Below are 20,230 nucleotides of genomic sequence, written 5' to 3' on the forward strand. Positions count from 1 at the left end.
CTTCTTGTAACAAGACATTGTATGAATATGACAATTTGAGATAGTGTTGGTCAGTATCATGACACTGGACATTGTATGAATATGACAATTTGAGATAGTGTTGGTCAGTATCATGACACTGAGTAGAGTATAACTGAAGAGAATGCAACCGGTAAATATTAATTACTTATTGCTGGCAAATTTAAGTGTTAGTAGCTAAAAAACTACAAATTTATCTAGACAAATATTATTTTGTGATAAAATGATGTCTCTTTACTATTAGTTTGTCATTGTATTGTAAGTATGAATAAACACAGATTTCATGTGTTACATGTTTCTGAAGTTGTTTTAGTTTGTCAGTAAATGAAGCTGTGACCGATATCCTGGTTAGGTCATTGTTGTCCTGACAGTTAATTAAGGAACTTAAAACTTGTAGTACATTTCACTAATTCTGTGGTGTTTGACAAAGTTTGAGCAAGTCCTGTATATTGTGTTATTAATTTCCAAGAGTAACCTCCTGCCTCTGTTTCACAGATATTGAAGTATATCATGCAAATCATCAAGGAGAAAAGATTGCCAGTATGTCAGACAAATGTTGATAGCAGTAAAGGACCATACTACCCAAGCACTATATGGCCTTTATTTGTAAGGATAGCTGTTAAGCACATTGGAAACATTCTTGAATGTAGTCACACTTTTACAGTGCTTTTGGAAGCAGTTGTTTAATTTCCTGCAAATTATTTCCTTGTGTCTTTTGTGAGACAAATGTTGTTTTCTTCATATTTTCTTACTCACCTTTTCTTTAATTATGGTATCCTCTTGGACTGTGGATTCCTTTGAGGTGTTATGCAAAATTATTTTCTTGCCAGTGGTATATGGTACAGTGACTGCAATCAAACGTGTTTAGATTTTTTAGCAACTTGTCAAATGCTAGAACTGCTTGTAGTAAGTGAACCTTTATGTAACAATTTGGTGTCTAAAAAAAAATGCACAATTCACTTGTAGATACTAAGTGGGAAAGTCAGCCTCACTAGCTTACTAAAGGTAACCTGAAATGCTTTCTTTCTGTGCAGTAGTATTAGTAATTAGCTGTTTAGTAGGTTGGCTTCTGATCAGATTTGACTATTTGCAGGCCTAGATCTGTGAACATGTGGTAGTAAAGGTAAAGAAGCATTAAAGATCTAACTAAATTATGCAGTGTAGTGACATATGTATTTAAAATAAAACTGGAGAAAATGATAACTTGCAAAGAAGAGAATTTAGTTTATTGGTTATTTAGGCAAGAACAAAAGTTATGTCCACTGAGGAGTTTTAATAAAAATGTATTTGTGTCTGAGATTGGGGACTAATTCAGTGTGTGAGCTTTTACTTTCACTAAATTAAAGATATGTCTATTAATAATTTTAAAGAATATCCATATTATTTGAATATTTAATTTTATCTAAAAACCAGGCAAGTCTTATTTTGTCTAAATTGTATAAAGTTTTGATTATTTGTAAGGAACGTATTTTGGAGTCATTGGAAATTTCTAATGCATGATGTTAATTTTGATGTTTCTGACAAAGACGAAACTCGGTGATCTAAGTTCAGCAGCATAATAGACTACCTCGTCTCCCTTTCGGAAGCTATGGAAATACATATGTCAGGTCTTTTTTATACCATTGCAGAATATGGAAGATATGTTAAAAATCTAAAATGTTTTGTAGATGTAGTGTGGATATAATAGCTGATTTGAAATCACATTGTGTATGATTCTACAGTAGTGTTTGATTTGTGGAGTGATTTCCAGTCATTCATGCAGTCACTGAGGAGAGACACATTTATGTTAAATTATCTTTTGTTGTATAGAAAGCCAATCCTTTATTTTATATGTAAATATCAATATCCCGACCTTTGTTGTACTTCAGCAGTAGCCAGAAAAATAACTACATTAAAATGGAAAAAGCCTTGCTCTCCAGCAGTTCCAGAATTCATAACGTTATCCATCCTGGTACACGACTGATCAAGAGTTCTTTTGTGAGAAAAAGAAAACAAGGGACTCGGAAATTCATTTGGATGTAATTGGTATGGTGATTAAGAAAAGTTGGCTTTATTTGCAGATGACCTTATTTTGTGCCTGATAAAACCAGAAAAAGAATATCTCAGCGTTGTGGAACATTCTGAGACACTTCCAAGTTTTTTCAGGATATAAAATTAGTGTAGATAAAACAAAAGCTATAGCTGTAAGCTATTACTTACACATGAATTGGTTCAACAATACCCATATTTATGTGGACATGATAAAATTAAATATTTAGGAGTATGGGTTAAAAAGGATTCTATTATGGCTAAGGATATGTGGGAAGAGACTAAAAAGGTAATACACAAACTGAAAGCTCTTGCCTCTGGATATGAATAGCAAGATACAAGCAGTAAATATGTTTTAGTTCCTTTACTTTTATACACAGTTCAGGCATATTTTTATAACTTGGAGGAGACATTGGGGATAACAGTTAATAAAGAGTTGGTGGATTTTATCTGGGAGGGGGAGAGGGCAAGATTCAAGTGGGATAAGTTGATCCTTCCAATATAACAAATAGGATTACCTAATTTTGAAGGGACATTTTAGAACTACACATTTAAGGCTCTTGCACAGAACACAACCAGAAAGCTACAATTCAAAATGGAAAGTAATTATTTTGAAGCAGGAGGGAAATTCAAGAAATAAAGAGAGTGGGATTTTGGATGCAGATCCTTAAGGTGGAGGAATATTCATAAAGTAGCAGAAAGCTTACACAAAGCGAAAGGGTAAGGGAATCCTAAGTGAAAGACCTGCACTAGTTGAGTTAAATTGAATGTAGAATGGAAGCTGCTGTTAAAAAGGGGATAATCAGCAGGGCATATAAATTTTGCACAGTAACTATAGCAGTCAGTCTGAGGCAGTCAGAAAAGTCTCCGAAGGGAGAGATTAGATAAGTAATTGAAAAGGAAACAATGGGAGGACATATATGACACAGTCTAGAAGATTTAGGATTCTTGCTTTGAAGTGCTTGCATAGGTACTTTTATACCCCAATCGGATTCCAAAGAATTCTTTTCTCAGGTAGATGGCAAATGTTGGAGTTGAGAGGAGAAAATATACTAGATTGGACAAAATGCTCACCGAGTATATCCCTGTCAGGAATACTAGGTGAACAAATGAGTCTAAGAAAAAAATGTTGTTTTTGAGCTGGGATACAGGATCTCAATTGCCTAGACAAAGTAAGACATTATTAAGTTTAATTCTTGTAGCTACCAAAAGTGCAGTTACTAGAAAATGGAAATCTGTCTGAACTAACCGTACTGAAGTAGTAAATATTGTAACAAAGGTAAAGAACAGGAAGTGGAATAGGGTAGGAGCAAATTACATATGAAAATGGAAATTGTGGGAACAGTACATGTAGAAAATGTTTTGTAGGAGGAATTAGATTTATTAAAAGGCAGAAATTCAACAATTTATGTAATTTTGGATCAATTGTGTTGCATAGAAGAATATGCGGAATGTATATTGTTTGTAAATGTAAACTTGGCAATGTAGTTTGCTTACTTTTAAATTAAGTTTACCTGTCTCACAAGTGATAATTCAATAAAGTTTTTTTTTCTTTAATAAGAGTGTTGTTATGAGAACAGAACCTTCATTGATTAACAGTCAGTAGTGGCCTATATTGTTATTGGATAAATATGGAATTAATGCAGTGTAGTACTATAGCAGGACCCGAAATCCTATTCTGAGGTGTGGATTGCAGTTTAGAATATAGCATTGTCTGTCTTTATTAATATTCAAGACACATGCTGTCCATAATGTATGTAATTAGGTTGGTCTTTTGTTTTACTGTATAAATTCTTTTTGAGACTTTGCATTTTATTTCATGATATGTATTTTAACTTTTATGCTTTTGATATTAATCTTCATTCACTTTGCTATAATGTTACGTCTCAACTTTTAGAAAGAAAAAAAGGCAAATGAATGGAAGACTAAATCCGTCCATCCAGTGCTAGACATCTAACTCCTGTAAGAATCCAGTGAGCAGCTGCTACCTTCTATAGAGTTTACTAGGCAACTGAGGAATAGATTGCCGTGACTTTTTGTGTCATACAGTTATGGACAATTCGGAGTAACCAGTCTGCCTGTCTGCCTCATGTCTTCTGGTAGTGGGAGTATTAGTAAGAGAGGAGGTAGCAGGCTAACTCTTAGAGGGCCAGGCATTTGGACACTATCAAGCAAGACGTAAAGGGTTGGAAGTTGTCATAATGGTTAAAGTGTTTACCTTACAAGCAGAAGGTAAAGGGGTTGATTGTTATCTTTGGGAAGCATGGCTAAGCTTAAAAAGACCCCCTGGTGGTGTTAGTCTAGTAATTACCCTTGAAGCTAAAAAAATCTTTCACTCCAGTTCCCTTCCTTTCTGAGAGAGAAAGGTCTCCCTCTTCTTTTTCTGTGTGGAGTTTCTTTCGGAGGCAGAAGACCTAGATTATCCATTGTGAGTCTCATTAGTATGATGATGGTGTCACCTCTTCAGTGCAGTTTGAAGCAGAATCTGAGGAAAGTTATTTTTTTCTAATTTTCCAGAGATCTCTCTTTTTGACAGTTTCCAAACTGAAAGATCTGTTTAAATGGGAAAGAAAATACATTTCAGAAACATGGGTAATGTATTGTGATTTTCTGAATGCAGATTCCCTAAAACCCCTAGCAATTTCTCCTGTTCTTGGGCTTTGGAGGCATGTTCTTCCCCTGATGGTGAACTCACTGCACCTAAAAAGCATGATAGGCTTTGTGACCTCCCCACTCTGGGCTAGTAATCAAGGAGCCTGATTCCTCACCACTGGCACTGGAGAGGGATGTTCACTTGGAACAAAAATGGATGCATCCAGTATTTCCAGAAGCAGCTGTCTGTATCGGGCACACTTTCCCTTCAGATTACACAGGAAACACACTCGGTCTGGGGTCTGGAATTCTCTCTCTCTCTCGGGGTCCCTAGTAAGACTCCCTACAGGTAAAGCTATAAAGTTGCGACCTTAGTCGAGTGTCCAAGCCAAGTTCTCCAACACCCTTTCTGTGAAAGCAGTGCTTCGTGTCCTTGCTACAAACAGCTGACGCACACACACACACCCTTACTAGCTATGCCCCTTTCTGTCCAGACTGTAAGCTATAAGGTAGTTAAATCACCACCAGACACTCCAAAGTCGGCTTCTCTAAGGCAGTACCCAATTATACTGAGTGAAATTAATATTAATACAAATGGTAGTTTGACCAACAGCAAGGCTTTCAGGAGCGGCCAGGGCTGTCACTAGATATACAAGTACTCTGAGATTAAAATATTCTGTAAAAGACTAGTAACAATGAATAGTTTAAATACGTTTAATAATAAATAAGAAAATAACATGAAAATACTGAATATCTGTTTACAGTAAACGCCAGAGTTTCATTTTCAGGAAATATTAAAATAACACAGACAAATAGATTCACACAGATACAGAAAACAGTACTTAACTAATCTTATTATATTTTCTGACTAATCTAATGAATTACTATTCCCTAGTTTGCTTACTTGAGCAAGGCAAGATGAAGCCTGTGAAGGGGTCCTTCTCTGTCAGGTTCCAGAAAGAGACTGCAATAAGATTTCAATCTGACATAGTATTAATGTATCATTTTTAGTGATTGATTGCAGAATGACATCCCATACATTTGGTCATCTGACTTCTGGTTCCCATGGTACCCTACTTGACTAGAAGCTGTCGGGATTTAGCACATATATACTTCAGTAATACACGCAAACAGAACCTTGTTAAGATCTGCTGCAGCTCCTGGAAGAAAAAAATTTTCAAACCTCCACCCTTCCAGAGTAGCAATTAGTTTACCTCAGAGACAATGCAGAAAGCTTCCTAGTACAGAATGTTTGTCTCTGGTTGCATTGAGAAATGTAAGATACAGTGTTTATGGCCTAAGCCAGGTAATTTAATTTCAAACTAAGTGGATTGAGATTAACCACTTCTCTTCCAGTATCTTCTGTTTAAAAGGTGTACATTTAAACAGTTAAAATAATACATGTATAGTTTTTTTTCTGTCCTGCAGGGCATACTGTTGATATATTTTTAACAAGTGGCTTTAGAAATAAATTTTTTCAACACAAGAATCTGTACAAATCAGTTTGATATATAAATGACATATACTTCTTTACAAAATTCCAGCTAGCTGTGCTGGCATGTAACACATCCTTACTTCTCCTGGCATAGCTGGCAATACCTGACATCATTACAGGCTTTATCAGGTGTCAGAATCATACAAATATCTCTTCAGAAGTCTTCTAGTGGACCCTTCTGTCATTTCTGTGGCTAAAGCTAGAGCTTCTAAATCTTTGGCCTCTTTCAACTCCATTCCAAGTGACAAAGATAGCAGGGCAGGCTAAAGATGCAAAGCCTTCCTCAAGATTTTAAATCCCAAATTATTATTGCCTCCCCTAGAGAAGGATGTCCTGGTAGCTCTTCCTCTGATGCCTTAAAGAGCTTTGAATAAAGGGGCAAGTTAATACAGGGAGTCAAATAAGTGTTTCAGTCACCAGTCTCTATGCATAGCAGGATCTATAACCTCTAGCCATGGGCCGTTTCAGAAAGCCTTTTAACCAAGGGTTGCAAAAATCGGTAAAATAACAGTACAAAAAAGAAATGGTAGAGTGATACCAAGAAAAAAAGGCAATGGTCCTCATGATCTTCTCAATCTAAGAAAAGTACATGACTATTCAAGCTCTCGTTCTCTTCTCTTCCCCTCCCCCTGTCAACCCCTCAAAAAGCAGGCAAACTGAGACTTTTTCCTTACCTGTTTGGAGCCAAGTAACCAATGCTTGGGTACTAGAAATAATCCAAGGTACTTGCAGATTGCACCGGGAGTACAATCCTCCAAATTAAGCGGGCCTTTTTAATCCAAAGAATCAAAAGCATGTGTCACACTGCCAGCCCAGCTGTCTGGAATTTTGTAAATAATTATATGTCATTTGTGAATATTAATATGCTTTATGTAGAAATGCAACAAAAGGAGATACCGCCAGGTCAGTTGTCTGGAATTTTGTAAATGGTTATGTCATTTTGTGAATACCAGCATGATGCAATTGCTTGTGTTACCATTATATTAGAACTGTATGTTGTGTGTATATCGAACTGCTGGAACAGAAGAGATATATTTATAAAGTACTGAGCAGAAATATATATGCACTGTTGTAACAGTTCAGATATATATCTTTTAACTGGGGATTAACCTGCAAAACTTAAAAAAAAATAGTTGAGGTTAAGTTACTTTATAACTGGGGCCATAAACAAAATATGTTATCTCTCAGTTTCAGTGCAGTAGCAGACATAATGTCTAGAACTAGAAGTTTTTTTGTATTCTCTTTACATGTGGAGGAATGTAAATTATTTTATGACTTCCACCAATTGACAAAGGCTCTAAGAAGGTCTCTGTTGTGTTTTCACAGGAAAGAATGGTAAGTGCTGGTAGTTTCTAACAATGGAGGTTTAACTTGGGAACTGAAATCAGATGACAAAAAGTGATGTCATGCTGCAAGTATCCCAGCAGTAATATTTGATATTAATTTAAGAACACTCTGAGAGGGCATTTTGTATTTTGTCCTTGACCTAACAAGAACATCCACCCACCACCTCTGCACTTGCCTTGTTCTAAGTTTGTTTTTAGGGCATAGTAACTTTTTTAGTTTCAGACAGGAATATAGTAAAGTATAGCTTGGATGCTTTTTTGTTTTTGTTTTTTATTTGAGACTGTCCTATAATGTTGTTTTAAATATTTCCTTAGATTTTGAACTGTGATGCAACTGATTTTTTCTAGTATTTTCTCATTCTTTTATTATTTATTATTAATAAGTTTAAACCTTTCAATTGTGGCTGATCTGTCTGGAGATATTTCTTAGAGTACTTGCATATCTATTTGGTGACATTGTGCAGACCACTTCTAATAGCCTAGTGCTTGGCCAAACTGCCATTTGGATTAACAGTAGTATTACACAGTAAGATTGGACACCCTTTGTTAAGTGCCTTAATGTAGCTGGAGCTTGCTGGTGGCAGTGAAAACTACCTTATAGTCTGGGCAGAAGGGGGCATAGCTAGTAAACCTTTGCCAGCCTTTCCCAGTTTGTGTGTGTGTGTGTGTGTGTGTGTGTGTGTGTGTGTGTGTGTGTGTGTGTGTGTGTGTGTCAGCTGCTTGGGCAACATGAAGCATGGGTTGGACAGAGAGGATGCTGGAGGTCTTAGTTTGGTCACTCAGCTGAGACCTCAACTCTATAGCTGTGCCAGTGGGGAGTCTTATTGGGGATCTGGAGAAAGCAGGAGAAACCAGCCACAGACTGACTGTGGTCTCCGTGTGCTCTTAAGGGAAATTGCACTTTATTTTGTGTGGACTTGTCATCCTCCCAGTGTATACCTGCCCCACTGTTGCCAGTGGTGAGGATTGAGGCTCCTTGATTACTGGACCAGTGTTGGGGTATCACATATTAATTGGTGGGCAGTGGTGGAATATCCACATCAAATATTGATTGGCTTGTAGTGGTGAGAAATCCACTTATTAGGATTCAGTGGTGTGGATATTGAATTCCTGTAGCCTGTAAAAAGTGGTCACTAAGGAAGGTGTTTGTACTCTCAATCAGCAACACAGTGAACATATCACAGTTGTTTTATTTATTTTTTTTTTTTGTTAGCTTGGTTAGTCAGGGAGAGCAGGCAAGCATATCAGCAGAGGAGTATGGCAAGCTGACAAGGAGCTAGTTGGCTGAGATGTGCCAGGCTGAAGGACTGGTGCATGCCAACCTGACTAAAGCAGAAATGATTGTAGCCTTGGGCACAGCTGCATCACAGACCAGCAACCAGGAGGACAATTAGACTGGCCTTGGAGATATAGAAAACTCAGCAGATAGGCAGTTCAACCTTTCCACAGAGGGCTTACAAATCCGTCTGGAATTAGAGACTTGAACTGGAGGCCAAACATTTGGAAATAGAATCAGCAGAGAGATTGAGATGCCTGAAGGCAGAAGAGAATGAAAAGCTGAGATGTCTGGAGGCTGAGGAAAATGAGAAACTGAGACATCTGGGAACTGGGGAGAATGAGAGGCAAAGACAACATGAAAAGGAGACGCTGACTCTTTGCCAGGGTTATGGAGGGTAATGGGGAAGGGAGTAAACGAACCCCAGAAGCAATAAAAGTCAGTAAATGTCTTCCACAATTTACAGTGGGGGGATAATGTTGATAGTTTCATTCATATGTTTGAAAGGTTATGTAAACAGTATAATGTTGACCAAGGGCTGTGGGTATGGTTCCTAACTCCCTTACTCCATGGTAAAGCTGTAACTGCTATTTCTAAATTGTCTGATACTGATTGCTTAAATTATAATACAGTTAAAATTGTCTATTAGAATGTTTTTAAGTTGACACCTGAAGCAGATAGAAAAACATTTTGTGAGCATAGACTCAGGGCAGATGAAGGTGTGTGTGAATATACTGCTGAATGAAGGACTTATTTTCATAGGTGGGTGAGTGGATGTCAGGTCATTACTTTTGAAGGGTTTGTAAACCTTTTGGTGAGGGAACAAGCCCTTAGCACTTTGCCTGAGGACATGAGAATCTGGTTAGCAGATAAGCAATGCAGTATTGCAGATGAGTTGGGGAAGAAGGGAGACCTTTACCTACCAACCAGGGCATCACTGCACAGGAAAGGGATGCCCAGTACTGCTCATGGTTCTGAGGGAACCCATGGTGGGCAGCCTAGACTGCCCCAACAGTGTCCACCGATAGCAGGGGAAGCCACTAGTCCAGGTACATGTCCATGATCAATGGTTAAATGCTTTAAAAGCAACCAGTGGTGTCATGTAGCATATAGATGTCCGCAGAGGCAAGGTGGGGAACAAAGGGTGGGAGAGCCAGTAAGTGAGAATGACAGAATGCCAACAGTAAGTTGTCTCGAAACAACAAGGGTACCAAACTACCACAAGAGGTTATATCCTGTCTTAGTAAATGGGAAAGAAGTCACTGCAAAGAGAGAGGCAACCTCTGACCTAACCATTGTGAAGCCTGCAGTGGTTAAAGAGGAGCACTACTTGCTTGGGCAGTCTACTCCAGTCAGAGCTTTAGGGGGGACCCCATTCCAAATACCTTTGGCTAGGGTTCATCTTGACTGGGAGGGTGGAAAAGGAAGCCAGCAGTTAGGTGTATTTGAGGATATCCCTTCAGATGTCCTGATGGGGAATGATGTTGATAATGCAGTACCTTATGTGCATGCAGTGACATGTAGTCAGGCTTGGAGACAAGCATGTGGGGCTGGTAGCCTGGGGGTGACCCAGACAGACCGCAGACTTGAAGCCTTGACTGATGTGGTTACTTCAGGGAGGGAGCTAACCTGTAGCAATGAGACTGAGACTGAAGGTGTGAGTCACAGAGTACTGACGTTCCCTTGGACAGAGTGACTGCAAGTACGGAGGTGAGTAGTAGTACCCAGGCTAACAGTGAGGAACCGCTGTCAGAGGATGCTACACTTCCTGTGGAAGGGGAGCTGAGAAGGGTTACAAAGAGAGAGTTGAGACAGGCTCAGCTGTCAGACCCTACAGTGCAAGGCCTGAGAGAGGTAGCTAGTGAGGCACCTGATTCTCAAGGGAAGGGGGAATCTGTATACTGGGACAAAGGATTACTTAAAGAGAGTGGACCCCTGAGGGAGGGCTAGTGGGTGAGAGAATACAGCAGTTGGTAGTGCCCAGAGCGTACCATCTGGCACTTCTAACCATAGCCCATGATATTCCCTTTGTAGGTCATATGGGCATAAAGCATACCAAAAGATGTATTATGCATTACTTTTATTGGCCTGGGATTTCTAGAGATGTAACAGGGTACTGCAGAACCTGTGAGCAGTGCCAAAAGAAAGGCAATGCAGGAGACAATGTGAAAGCACCTTTGATGCCTTTGCCTGTGATTGAGGAGCCATTTTAGAGGGTAGCTATGGATTTTGTGGGGCCTATGAGTTCCCCAAGTTCCACAGGGAGAAAGTATATCCTAGTGGTAGCAGATTATGCTTCCAGATACGCTGAGGTGGTGGCTCTGTCCTCCATTGAGGCAGAAAAGGTAGCTAATGCTTTGTTAGAGGTTTTCAGCAAGGTAGGTTTCCCAAAAGAAATAACTGACAGAGGTGTCAGTTTCATGTCAGACCTTCTGGCTTGTCTGTGGAAGCACTGTGGGGTGAAGCACTTAAAGACCACCCACTACCATCCCCAGAGTAATGGTCTGGTTGAGAGGTTAAACTCTACACGAAAGACCATGCTACGGGCATTTGCAGACCAGTTTAAGAGCGACTGGGACAAGTATTTGCCCCATCTATTGTTTGCTTACAGAGAAGTGCTCCAGGAATCCACTGTTTTTTCACCCTTCGAGTTGCTATATGGGCATAGGGTGAGAGGACTTCTAGATTTGATTTGAGATGAGTGGAGAGTGAGTGTGAATCCCACAAGGAGTCTGTTGTGGCATATGTCCTAAACCTGAGGACAAGGCTCAGGGAACTTGTGGATTTAGCCCGGGTGAACCTGGCAGAAGCCCAACAGCAGAAAAAATGTTTGGTATGATAGGAATGCTCGAGCTAGAGAGTATGCTGTAGGGCAGCAGGTTATGGTTCTCATTCCTGTCAGGCACAACACGCTGCAGGCAGCTTGGGAGAGATCCTTCAAGGTGGTAAGGAAGGTCAGTGAATTTAACTGCATGGTAGAACTGCTAGGCAGGAGGCAGGGGCACAGACTGTACCATGTTAACATGATGAAACTTTACCACAATAGGGTGGCCCTTGTGCTAAGTATTTGCAGTAGATGGCAGGAGAGTCTTAAGGGGTTCTGGTGACTGATCTCAGTGAGACTCAGACTGACATCTCAGTGGAAGGGGTTGCAATGTCCCAGCAGCTATCCCCTACCCAGGTTTGAGAAATCTGAGCAGTGTTACGGGAGTTTGGGGGCATATTCATTGGGAAACCAGGGTGCACCCACCTGGTGCATCACCATGTGGATACAGGATCCCAAAGGCCTATTAAACAGGCCCCTTGTAGGATGCCTGAGAGAGTCAAACAGACTCTGAGGGAGGAGATGCAGGAAATGTTGGAACTAGGGGTAACCCAGGAGTCCAGCAGTCCCTGGGCCTCCCCAGTGGTGCTGGTACCAAAGAAGGATGGCAACACCAGGTTCTGTGTGGACTACAGGAAATTAAATAGTCGCAGAGAGTCAGATGCTTACCCCATGCCTAGGACAGATGAAGCCCTAGAGCAGCTGAGTGGGGCTAAGTATCTTACTACTATTGATCTTACCAAGGGTTACCGTTGGGTCCCCTTGACTCCCAGTGCTAGAGAGAGGTCAGCCTTTGTGACTCCTTTTGGCTTGTATGAGTTCACGAAGATGCCCTTTGGGATGAAAAGTGCCCCAGCGACTTTACAGAGGCTAGTAGATTGCATCCTAGCAGGAGCAGGATATTTTGCCCTTGCTTACCTGGATGATATTGCCATCTACAGCAATTCCTGGCAAGAACACCTTAAACAGGTCAGGGAGGTGCTGGGCAGACTACAGAATGCAGAGTTGACCATTAAGCCCAGTAAGTGTCAGGTGGGTATGGCAGAGGTCTCCTACCTGGGACAGAGTGGGAAGTAGTAAGATCAGGCCAGAACCTGCCAAAGTGGAAGCCATTCAGGCATAGCCTGTCCCCATTAGCAAAAAGCAGGTGAGGGCATTCTTGGGGACAGCAGGGTACTACAGAAAGTTCGTCCCCAGTTATAGTACCATAGCTACTCCCCTCACCGACCTGACAAGGAAAAACAAGCTAGATAGGTAGTGTGGACCCCAGCATGTGAGCAAGCATTCCTAAAGCTTAAAGGAGCTTTGGGAGGACTCCCTTTATTAGCCAGTCCAGATTACAGCAAAGAATTTGTTGTGCAGTTGGATGCTTCAAACCATGGGGGTGGGGGCTGTACTCAGCCAGGTCTCAGAGGGAGAAGACCACCCAGTGATATGTTTGAGTCTTAGACTCCATTCCAGGGAGGAATGCTAGGCAGTTGTAGAAAAGGAATGTCTGGCTATAGTGTGGGCACTGCAGAAACTTCAGCCTTATCTGTCTGGAAGGAAATTCACTGTAGTTACAGACACAATCTCTTAACATGGCTGCATCGAGATAGCCAGCAAAATGCCAAGTTACTAAGGTGGAGCCTAGGGTTGCATGCATATGATATGACAGTGCAGCACCGCAGTGGGGTTTCAAGACAGGGAATGGGGTGAGGTATTCCCAGATAGTCAACCCTCTCAAGCAGAGTTTCTCAAGGGACACTTGAAAAACTAGCTTGAGTTTTCAGGGAGGGGGGGGGTCGCATACATGTAATTTGTGAATATTAATATGATTTATGTAGAAATTTAACAAAAGCAAATACTGCCAGCCCAGCTATCTGGAATTTTGTAAATAGTAATATATCATTTGTGAATACCAGCATGATGATTTTGCTTGTGTTACCACTATATTAAAACTGTGTTGTGTGTATATCAAACTGCTGGAACAGAAAATATTTTTTTAAAGTACTGAGCAGAAATGTATATGCACTAGTGTAACAGTTTAGATGCATATATTTTAACAGGAGAGTAACTTGCAAAACTTAAGAATAGTTGAGGTTAAATTACTTTATTGCTGGGCCATAAACAAAATATGTTATCTCTCAGTTTAAGTGCAGTCGCAGACAGTGTCTAGAACTAGAAGATTTTTTTTTGTATATTCTTTACATGTGGAGAAATGTAAAGTATTTTACGACTTCCACCATTTGACAAAAGATCTAAGAAGGTTCTTGTTTGTGTTTTCACAGGGAGATGTTAAATGCTAGTAGTAGGAGTTTAGCTGGGGGAACTGGTCAGTTGTCAAAAAGTGGTGGCATGCTGCAAGTATCCCAGCAGTAAAATTTGATATTAATTTAAGAGCTGTCTGAGAGAGGGGGGGGGCATTTTGTATTTTGTCCTTGACTTAACAAGAACATCCACCCACCACCTCTGTACTTGCCTTGCTGTAAGTAAGTTTTTAGGGCATAGTAACTCGTTTAGATTCAGATAGGAATATAGTAAAGTATAGCTTAGATGTTTTCTTTATTTATTTGAGACTGTCCTGCAATGTTGTTTTAAATATTTCCTGTGATTTTAAACTCTGGTGTAACTGATTATTTGAGTATTTTCTTGTTCTTTTTATTTATTATTAAATATATTTAAATCTTTCAATTGTGGCTAGTCTGTCTAGAGATTTTAAGCTCTTACAGTACTTGCATATCTATTTGGTGACATTGTGCATGCCACTCCTAATAGCCTGGTGCTTGGTTAACTACCATTTGGGTTAATGGTAACATTACCCAGTAAGATTGGACACCCTTTGCTAAGGGCCTTAAAGTAGCTGATACAGAGCTGGATAGTGACAGTGAAAACTATCTTATAGTCTGTGCAGAAGGGGGCATACCTAGTAAACCTCTGCTAGCCTTTCTCAGGTGTGTGTGTATGTAAATCAAATTTCAGTGTGTGTGTATGTCAGCTACTTGGGCAGGGACACAAAGCACTGGCTGGACAGAGAGGGTGCTGGAGGTCTTAGCTTGGCCACTCCGCTGAAATCTCAACTGTGTAGCTGTGCCAGTGTGGGGTCTTAATGGGGATCTGGAGAAAGAAGAAGAAACCAGCCCCAGACTGACTGTGGTTTCTATGTGCTGTTAAGGGAAATTGTACTTTACTGTGTGTGTACTTGTCATCCTCCCAGTGTGTACGTTCCCCACTGTTGCTAGTGGTGAGGATTGAGGTTCCTTGGATTACTGGGCCAGTGCTGGGGGTGTCACAGCATGTTCCTCAGATTCTGTCAGAAATATTTGCACGAGGTGTTACAGACTGTATTCCACCATCCTAGCTAGGAAAGGGTTTTACTTCTGGTACTTAAAAAAAAGAAAGCACCTGAAGACTGGTATTAAATCTTTCAATTCTAAACGTATTTCTAAAAATGGTGGAGTTCAAAATGTTCGCCTTCCAGTCTTTTTCCCCCTTATTCCAATACAGTCATTTGTAGTAACTCTAGATGTCATGGACACTTATTTTCATATACTAATTCAGGCATTGTATATTTTTTGTGTGTCTGGATTACATTTTCAAGTTTGTATCTTTACTTTACTTTAGACTCTCCACAGCTCCACGGGTGTCCGCAAACTGCCTAGCTCCAGTAGTTGCCTTCTGCAGACATTTATCTCTACTATGACTACCTCATCTTATCAGAATCAATTTGAGAGACCCAGACATCTCTTCTCTCTAGCATAATACTTTTTCAAAAACTTGATTGCAGTGTAAATCTAGAGAAATCTTCCCTAATTCCATCTCACCGATTGACATTTCTAAGATGTCTGGACACTTCCCTTGTGAAGGCCTATTTCCCATCAGAAAAGGTTTAATTTTATCATCTACAGTTATTAGATCTGACTCATTAATCTGTAACCATTGCAAGGAAATGCCAAAGCATTCTGGGCTGCATGGTCTCTGTTATCCTAGTGGTTTCTTTAGCGAAACTCCACGTGAGGATGATTCAGTTGCTTCCCAAGTCCATTCTAAGTACTAGCATCCCATTGTCCTTTTCTGTGTCAATCCTGGGATTTGTCAAGAAAGAGCTACGGTGGTTCGGAAACCAGATTCAGCTGTACCCAGCCCCCCCCCCAACTCTGTTTGTGAAAACAGATTCATCAGACTGCCTGGGGACCTGTTTCCAAAGGACTCAAAGTACAGGGTATTTGGGATCCCCATTTCAAAAAGAAACGCATCAGTCACGTAGAAATGATGTCCCTGATAAATGTATTACAAGCCTTGAATCATCCCAAGCCGCAAAGACAAACTATAACGTAATAAAAACCTAAAACAACAAATAGAACAAGGCCAAGTACTGCAGCACAAGTAAATTTATTAAGCGCTTCCATCCGATACTACACAGGATTTCATCAGAATCTTGAATCATCTGTGAACTCCACGAGCTCTATTAGTGGTAATGGACATCACTGCAGTCATGTGGTATGTACATAAACAGGGGAAGCAAGTCTTATCCCCTGTGCAGACTAACCATGATTGCTTGGGAGGTGGCATCTCAGCACAGTCTTTCCCTTTAGGCAACTTACATTCAGTCAAAGCAAAACACTGTAGCAGACTCAATTAGCAGATCCAGGACAGACCCTCATGAGTGGATGTTACACCCAGATGTCTTCCAGGAGATTGTGCACTTGGGAGGAACTCCCAGAATAGATTAGTTTGCCTCAACTAACAACAAACAGTTAAAGAAATTCTGTGCTAGAACTCATTGCAAACAAACTTGGAAAACCAAGTGCTTTCTCTTTCCCATGGATGGGAATGTTCCTCTGTCTTCAAACCCACACACACACGTACATGGTTGCAGAGTCCTACTAAAGATCAAGAATAGCTCTCCCAAGATTCTCCTGGTCTTCTGGTAACTGCCTTTTGGCCCAGACAATATTGGTTCTCTCTCATCATGCTTCAGGCCAGATGCATTTACCAAAAGCTTCCTCACAGAGTGAACCTACTCACACAAGGCAAGGGATCTGTCACCTACCCCAACATTCTAGGCATTTTGCACTTGAACCTGAGTGTTTGGATGATAGACATTGGATCCTTTTAGGTACCTGTTTACAGAGGGCATGGCTAGAAAACCTGCTACTAGAAAGTAATAATTAGCTAAATGGAAATATGTTCTAAGTGGTGCTGTACTGGCAGCTATGACCCATCCCAGGCAGAGGTGCCACTAGTTCTCCAATACCTGTGAAAATTTCCTCAACTATGGCTTGTATTTTACCAGCACATTCAAAGTACGTCTTTTACCATTTCAGCTTGTTTGCTATTTTATTCTCTTTTCCTTCTCTTTCCAGTTGAAGCAGTTCATGAAAGGGTTGTTAAATATTAGACCGCCTAACATCATGGGATCTGAATTTCTGTTTTGTAGAGAAACTAACTTTATCTTCACCTAATACTTCCCTAAAGTTTGTTTCTTGGAAGATGGCTTTACTTATTGCTCTGACCTCAGCTAGAAGAGTATCCAAGTTGCATGCCTTAATGTCTCTATTCCCCAGTTTTTGTTTTTTCATAATGAAAGAGTAAATCTTATAACCAACTCCTCATTTATGCTCAAGGTTGTATTGAATTCTCTCTAAATCATTCTGTTCACCTTCTTGTTTCTTTTCCCAACATAAATATAGAGGAGAAAGGAAATACTTCATTCTCCAGATGTCCACAGATAGTGCGGATACTAATTGGACAAGGTAAGATTTCAGACTAATGGCAACTGCTGATTTCCAGTGAATGTAAAGAAGAAAGGGCATCCAATTTCAAAATAGACCATCTAGGTGGGTATCCCAGACTGTTCAACTATGCTCTTCTCACCATTGAAAAAAGCCCCCCCCCCGAAATGGTATTAGCCAGATTTTACTGAACAGGGGCATGATAAGAGAACATTTCTATGATTCTTGTCATGTATGCAAGAAAACTGCACTCCACCCTAGGTGTAAAAGTCCCTTGATCCCAGTTTCTATTAAAGATGTACCATTTGAATGTGTTGCTATGGATATCTTGGAGCCACTAATAAAATCTTTCAAAGAAGCATCAGTACACCCTTGTAGTAGTCAGCTGTACTACCATATTTTCAGAAGCAGTGCAGTTTTGCAAAAGTAAAACTAATGCTATTGCCAGACAACTGATATTGTTAGTCTCTAGAGGAGGTATCCATAAAAAAGATACTGACCGGGTTTACTCTGAAGTCAAGGGTACTGCAGCATTTGTATCAGTTCTTTAAAGTCTAACAACTGAAGATAGTCTGTCATCACGGATTGATTAAATTAATAGAGATTCTATACTAAGGTTATTAATTGATGGAAATAGTAAAAACAAGGACTATATAATCCTGTTTTCAGCTGGGTTTACCCTGTTTGAACTTTAGTATGGCAGGCATCTGATAGGAGAGCTTAACATTGCTAAGGAAACTTGGGAGGAGAATCAGCAGCCTTCAAAAGTGTGATAGAACACTATGCTAGTTTGCATGGTAGATTAAACTTGGTAATGCCCATAGTAAGGGCACAATCAGAACATCCAAGAAATGCAACAACTTCATATTAACAATGCCCAACTTGGAAAATGTAGTCCAAGAGATTGGGTGAAAGTGTTAGTGCCTTTCATGGAATACAAATTCCAGACAAAATGGCAGGGGCCATTTCATTTGCTGGAAAGAATAAAGTGAGCCTTAAGACAACCAGACAAGAGGATGATAAGGGTATGTGTCACATTATTGTATCGAAGCCATGGAAGCAGAGAATTCTACAGAGATCTTGCAAGCTGGTGTTCCTACAGGAAGGGCCAGGGAGATTTTAACCCGTGGTATATCTAGAGAAATCCTTAGAGTACAAAGGCAGGAAGTAGTATAATTTCTTTTACAGAATTACTGTGTTTTCAAAAACACTTGGGAAAGCTGAACTGATGAAACTTGCAGAGACAGTACTTGGAGTAAAGGCTAGGTTAAGATCTTACAGAGTATCAGAATCACAGAAATGTAAGTAAGAGAAAAAATTCAAAAAATGTTTAAAATACTTTTGATAGAGTCAGAGATGACTGGAGCAGACAAGTATGCTCTTAAGCCTGATGGAGGTATCAGTCTGTAATGATTTTGGAAAACTGAATAGTGTACCAGTTTGATAACTGTCCCATGCCCAAAATTGATAAATTAATGGGGAAACTAGGAAAGGGCAGATACTAGATAACACTGAGTTTGACAAGGAGGATACTGGCAGAAGCATTTTACCCTCTGTCGATTTAAAAACGGCCCCTGGGAATCGGTAAACTAGCCTACACAAAGTTTACATGTGTGAGCGGTGAGCAGCAGCGCTCATTGCATATTCATGCCATGCACCGCGTCTGAACGTAAGTAAGTGAGGTTTTGTGGCTGGCAACAGTGCTGCCAGCCAGGAAACCATGTAAATGAACATGGATAGCACTCCTCTTTAAGTCAGAGCACTATCAGCGGTTTTGAGCAGAATGCCACAGCGATCACCAGGGTTTCACAGATGTCTCTCAATCTATTAGTGCAAGACAGCTGGGCAAAAGCCAACATAACTGGGGACAGTAAACCAGAAGTAAGGACATATCTGACATATTTGCCTTATAGAAATGTGCTAGAATAACCAGGGGTTTGTGTGAAGATACATGCTCCGAAGGATTTGAAATCTGAAACTCAAATGTATGTAATATTGAGTCGCATTAGTCTTGAGATCATCACAGTGATGTGGCAGAAAACCACAAATTTGATAAGGAACACATCTGGGCATTCTGTGAACATCTGGACAATTGAGAGGTAAGAATGTTAAGTATATGGTCCAAACACAGTACAGGGCAGTGTATTTACAGTGCAGAGTATTGTGAAATCCCATTCCTGGCATTCTGTACTAAAGTTGTTTAAATGATCTGTAAGGGTACATGTACTGCCATGTAAAATAAATACTCAAGGGAAGTGTATGCATTAAATAGGGACACACAGATGAATTGTAGGAATGAACACAGTGAAAGAGGACAGGTGAAATAACCTAACGTACAGCAGATTAGGGCATATCAATGCAAGATAGTTGCAGTAGCAACACCAATTGCATATCAATATGGTACAGTAGGAATTGTGCAGTGAAAATGTGTACAATGTGACTGTCACACAAGGTGACATAACAAAGGGGAGGATGTTGGTGTATGGTAATCATTCTTATATGAATAATACAGAGGACATGTGTCAGGGATCTGAAGTGCAGTTGGGGTAGGCTGCATATTGCGAAGATGTTCATCGTGTTTCACTGTTGCAGTCATCACTGTAGGGTTCTTCCTGCCGGCAGGCAGCCCTCGGTTGGCCAGAATCCCAAAGTCTGGGTCCGGCGTCGGCTGTGTACTCGCCCTTCCTGACGTCAGAGCGCCAGGGGTACAAAGCTCCCAGCCGACGCCATGTTCTCCAGTCTTTCTTGCCGCGCGGTGGAAGCAGTTTGTAAGTGCCAGTCGGCTGACTCCTGTTATTTTTGGTGCTTCATACCGAAGACATTCTTCTTTTCAAAGCTAAGTACCCCGTTGGGGAAACTTTTTTCTTGCTCCAGACTGATGTCAGAAAAAGTTAATAATTGTATTTCATGTGGGAAGCAAATACCTATGACCAAAAC

At 40.4% G+C, this 20,230-nt stretch overlaps 1 protein-coding gene across 2 annotated transcripts in view; it reads left to right on the forward strand.

The window, feature by feature from the left end:
- Positions 1 to 20,230, forward strand: part of UBE4B (ubiquitination factor E4B) — a 2,592,778-nt gene that overhangs the window by 19,304 nt on the left and 2,553,244 nt on the right. The gene's annotated exons all lie outside the window — the stretch shown is intronic.

The sequence above is a fragment of the Protopterus annectens genome, chromosome 2.part1, assembly GCF_019279795.1.
Source record: "Protopterus annectens isolate FY-2018-M chromosome 2.part1, PAN1.0, whole genome shotgun sequence".
NCBI classification, from domain to species: Eukaryota; Metazoa; Chordata; order Ceratodontiformes; family Protopteridae; genus Protopterus; species Protopterus annectens.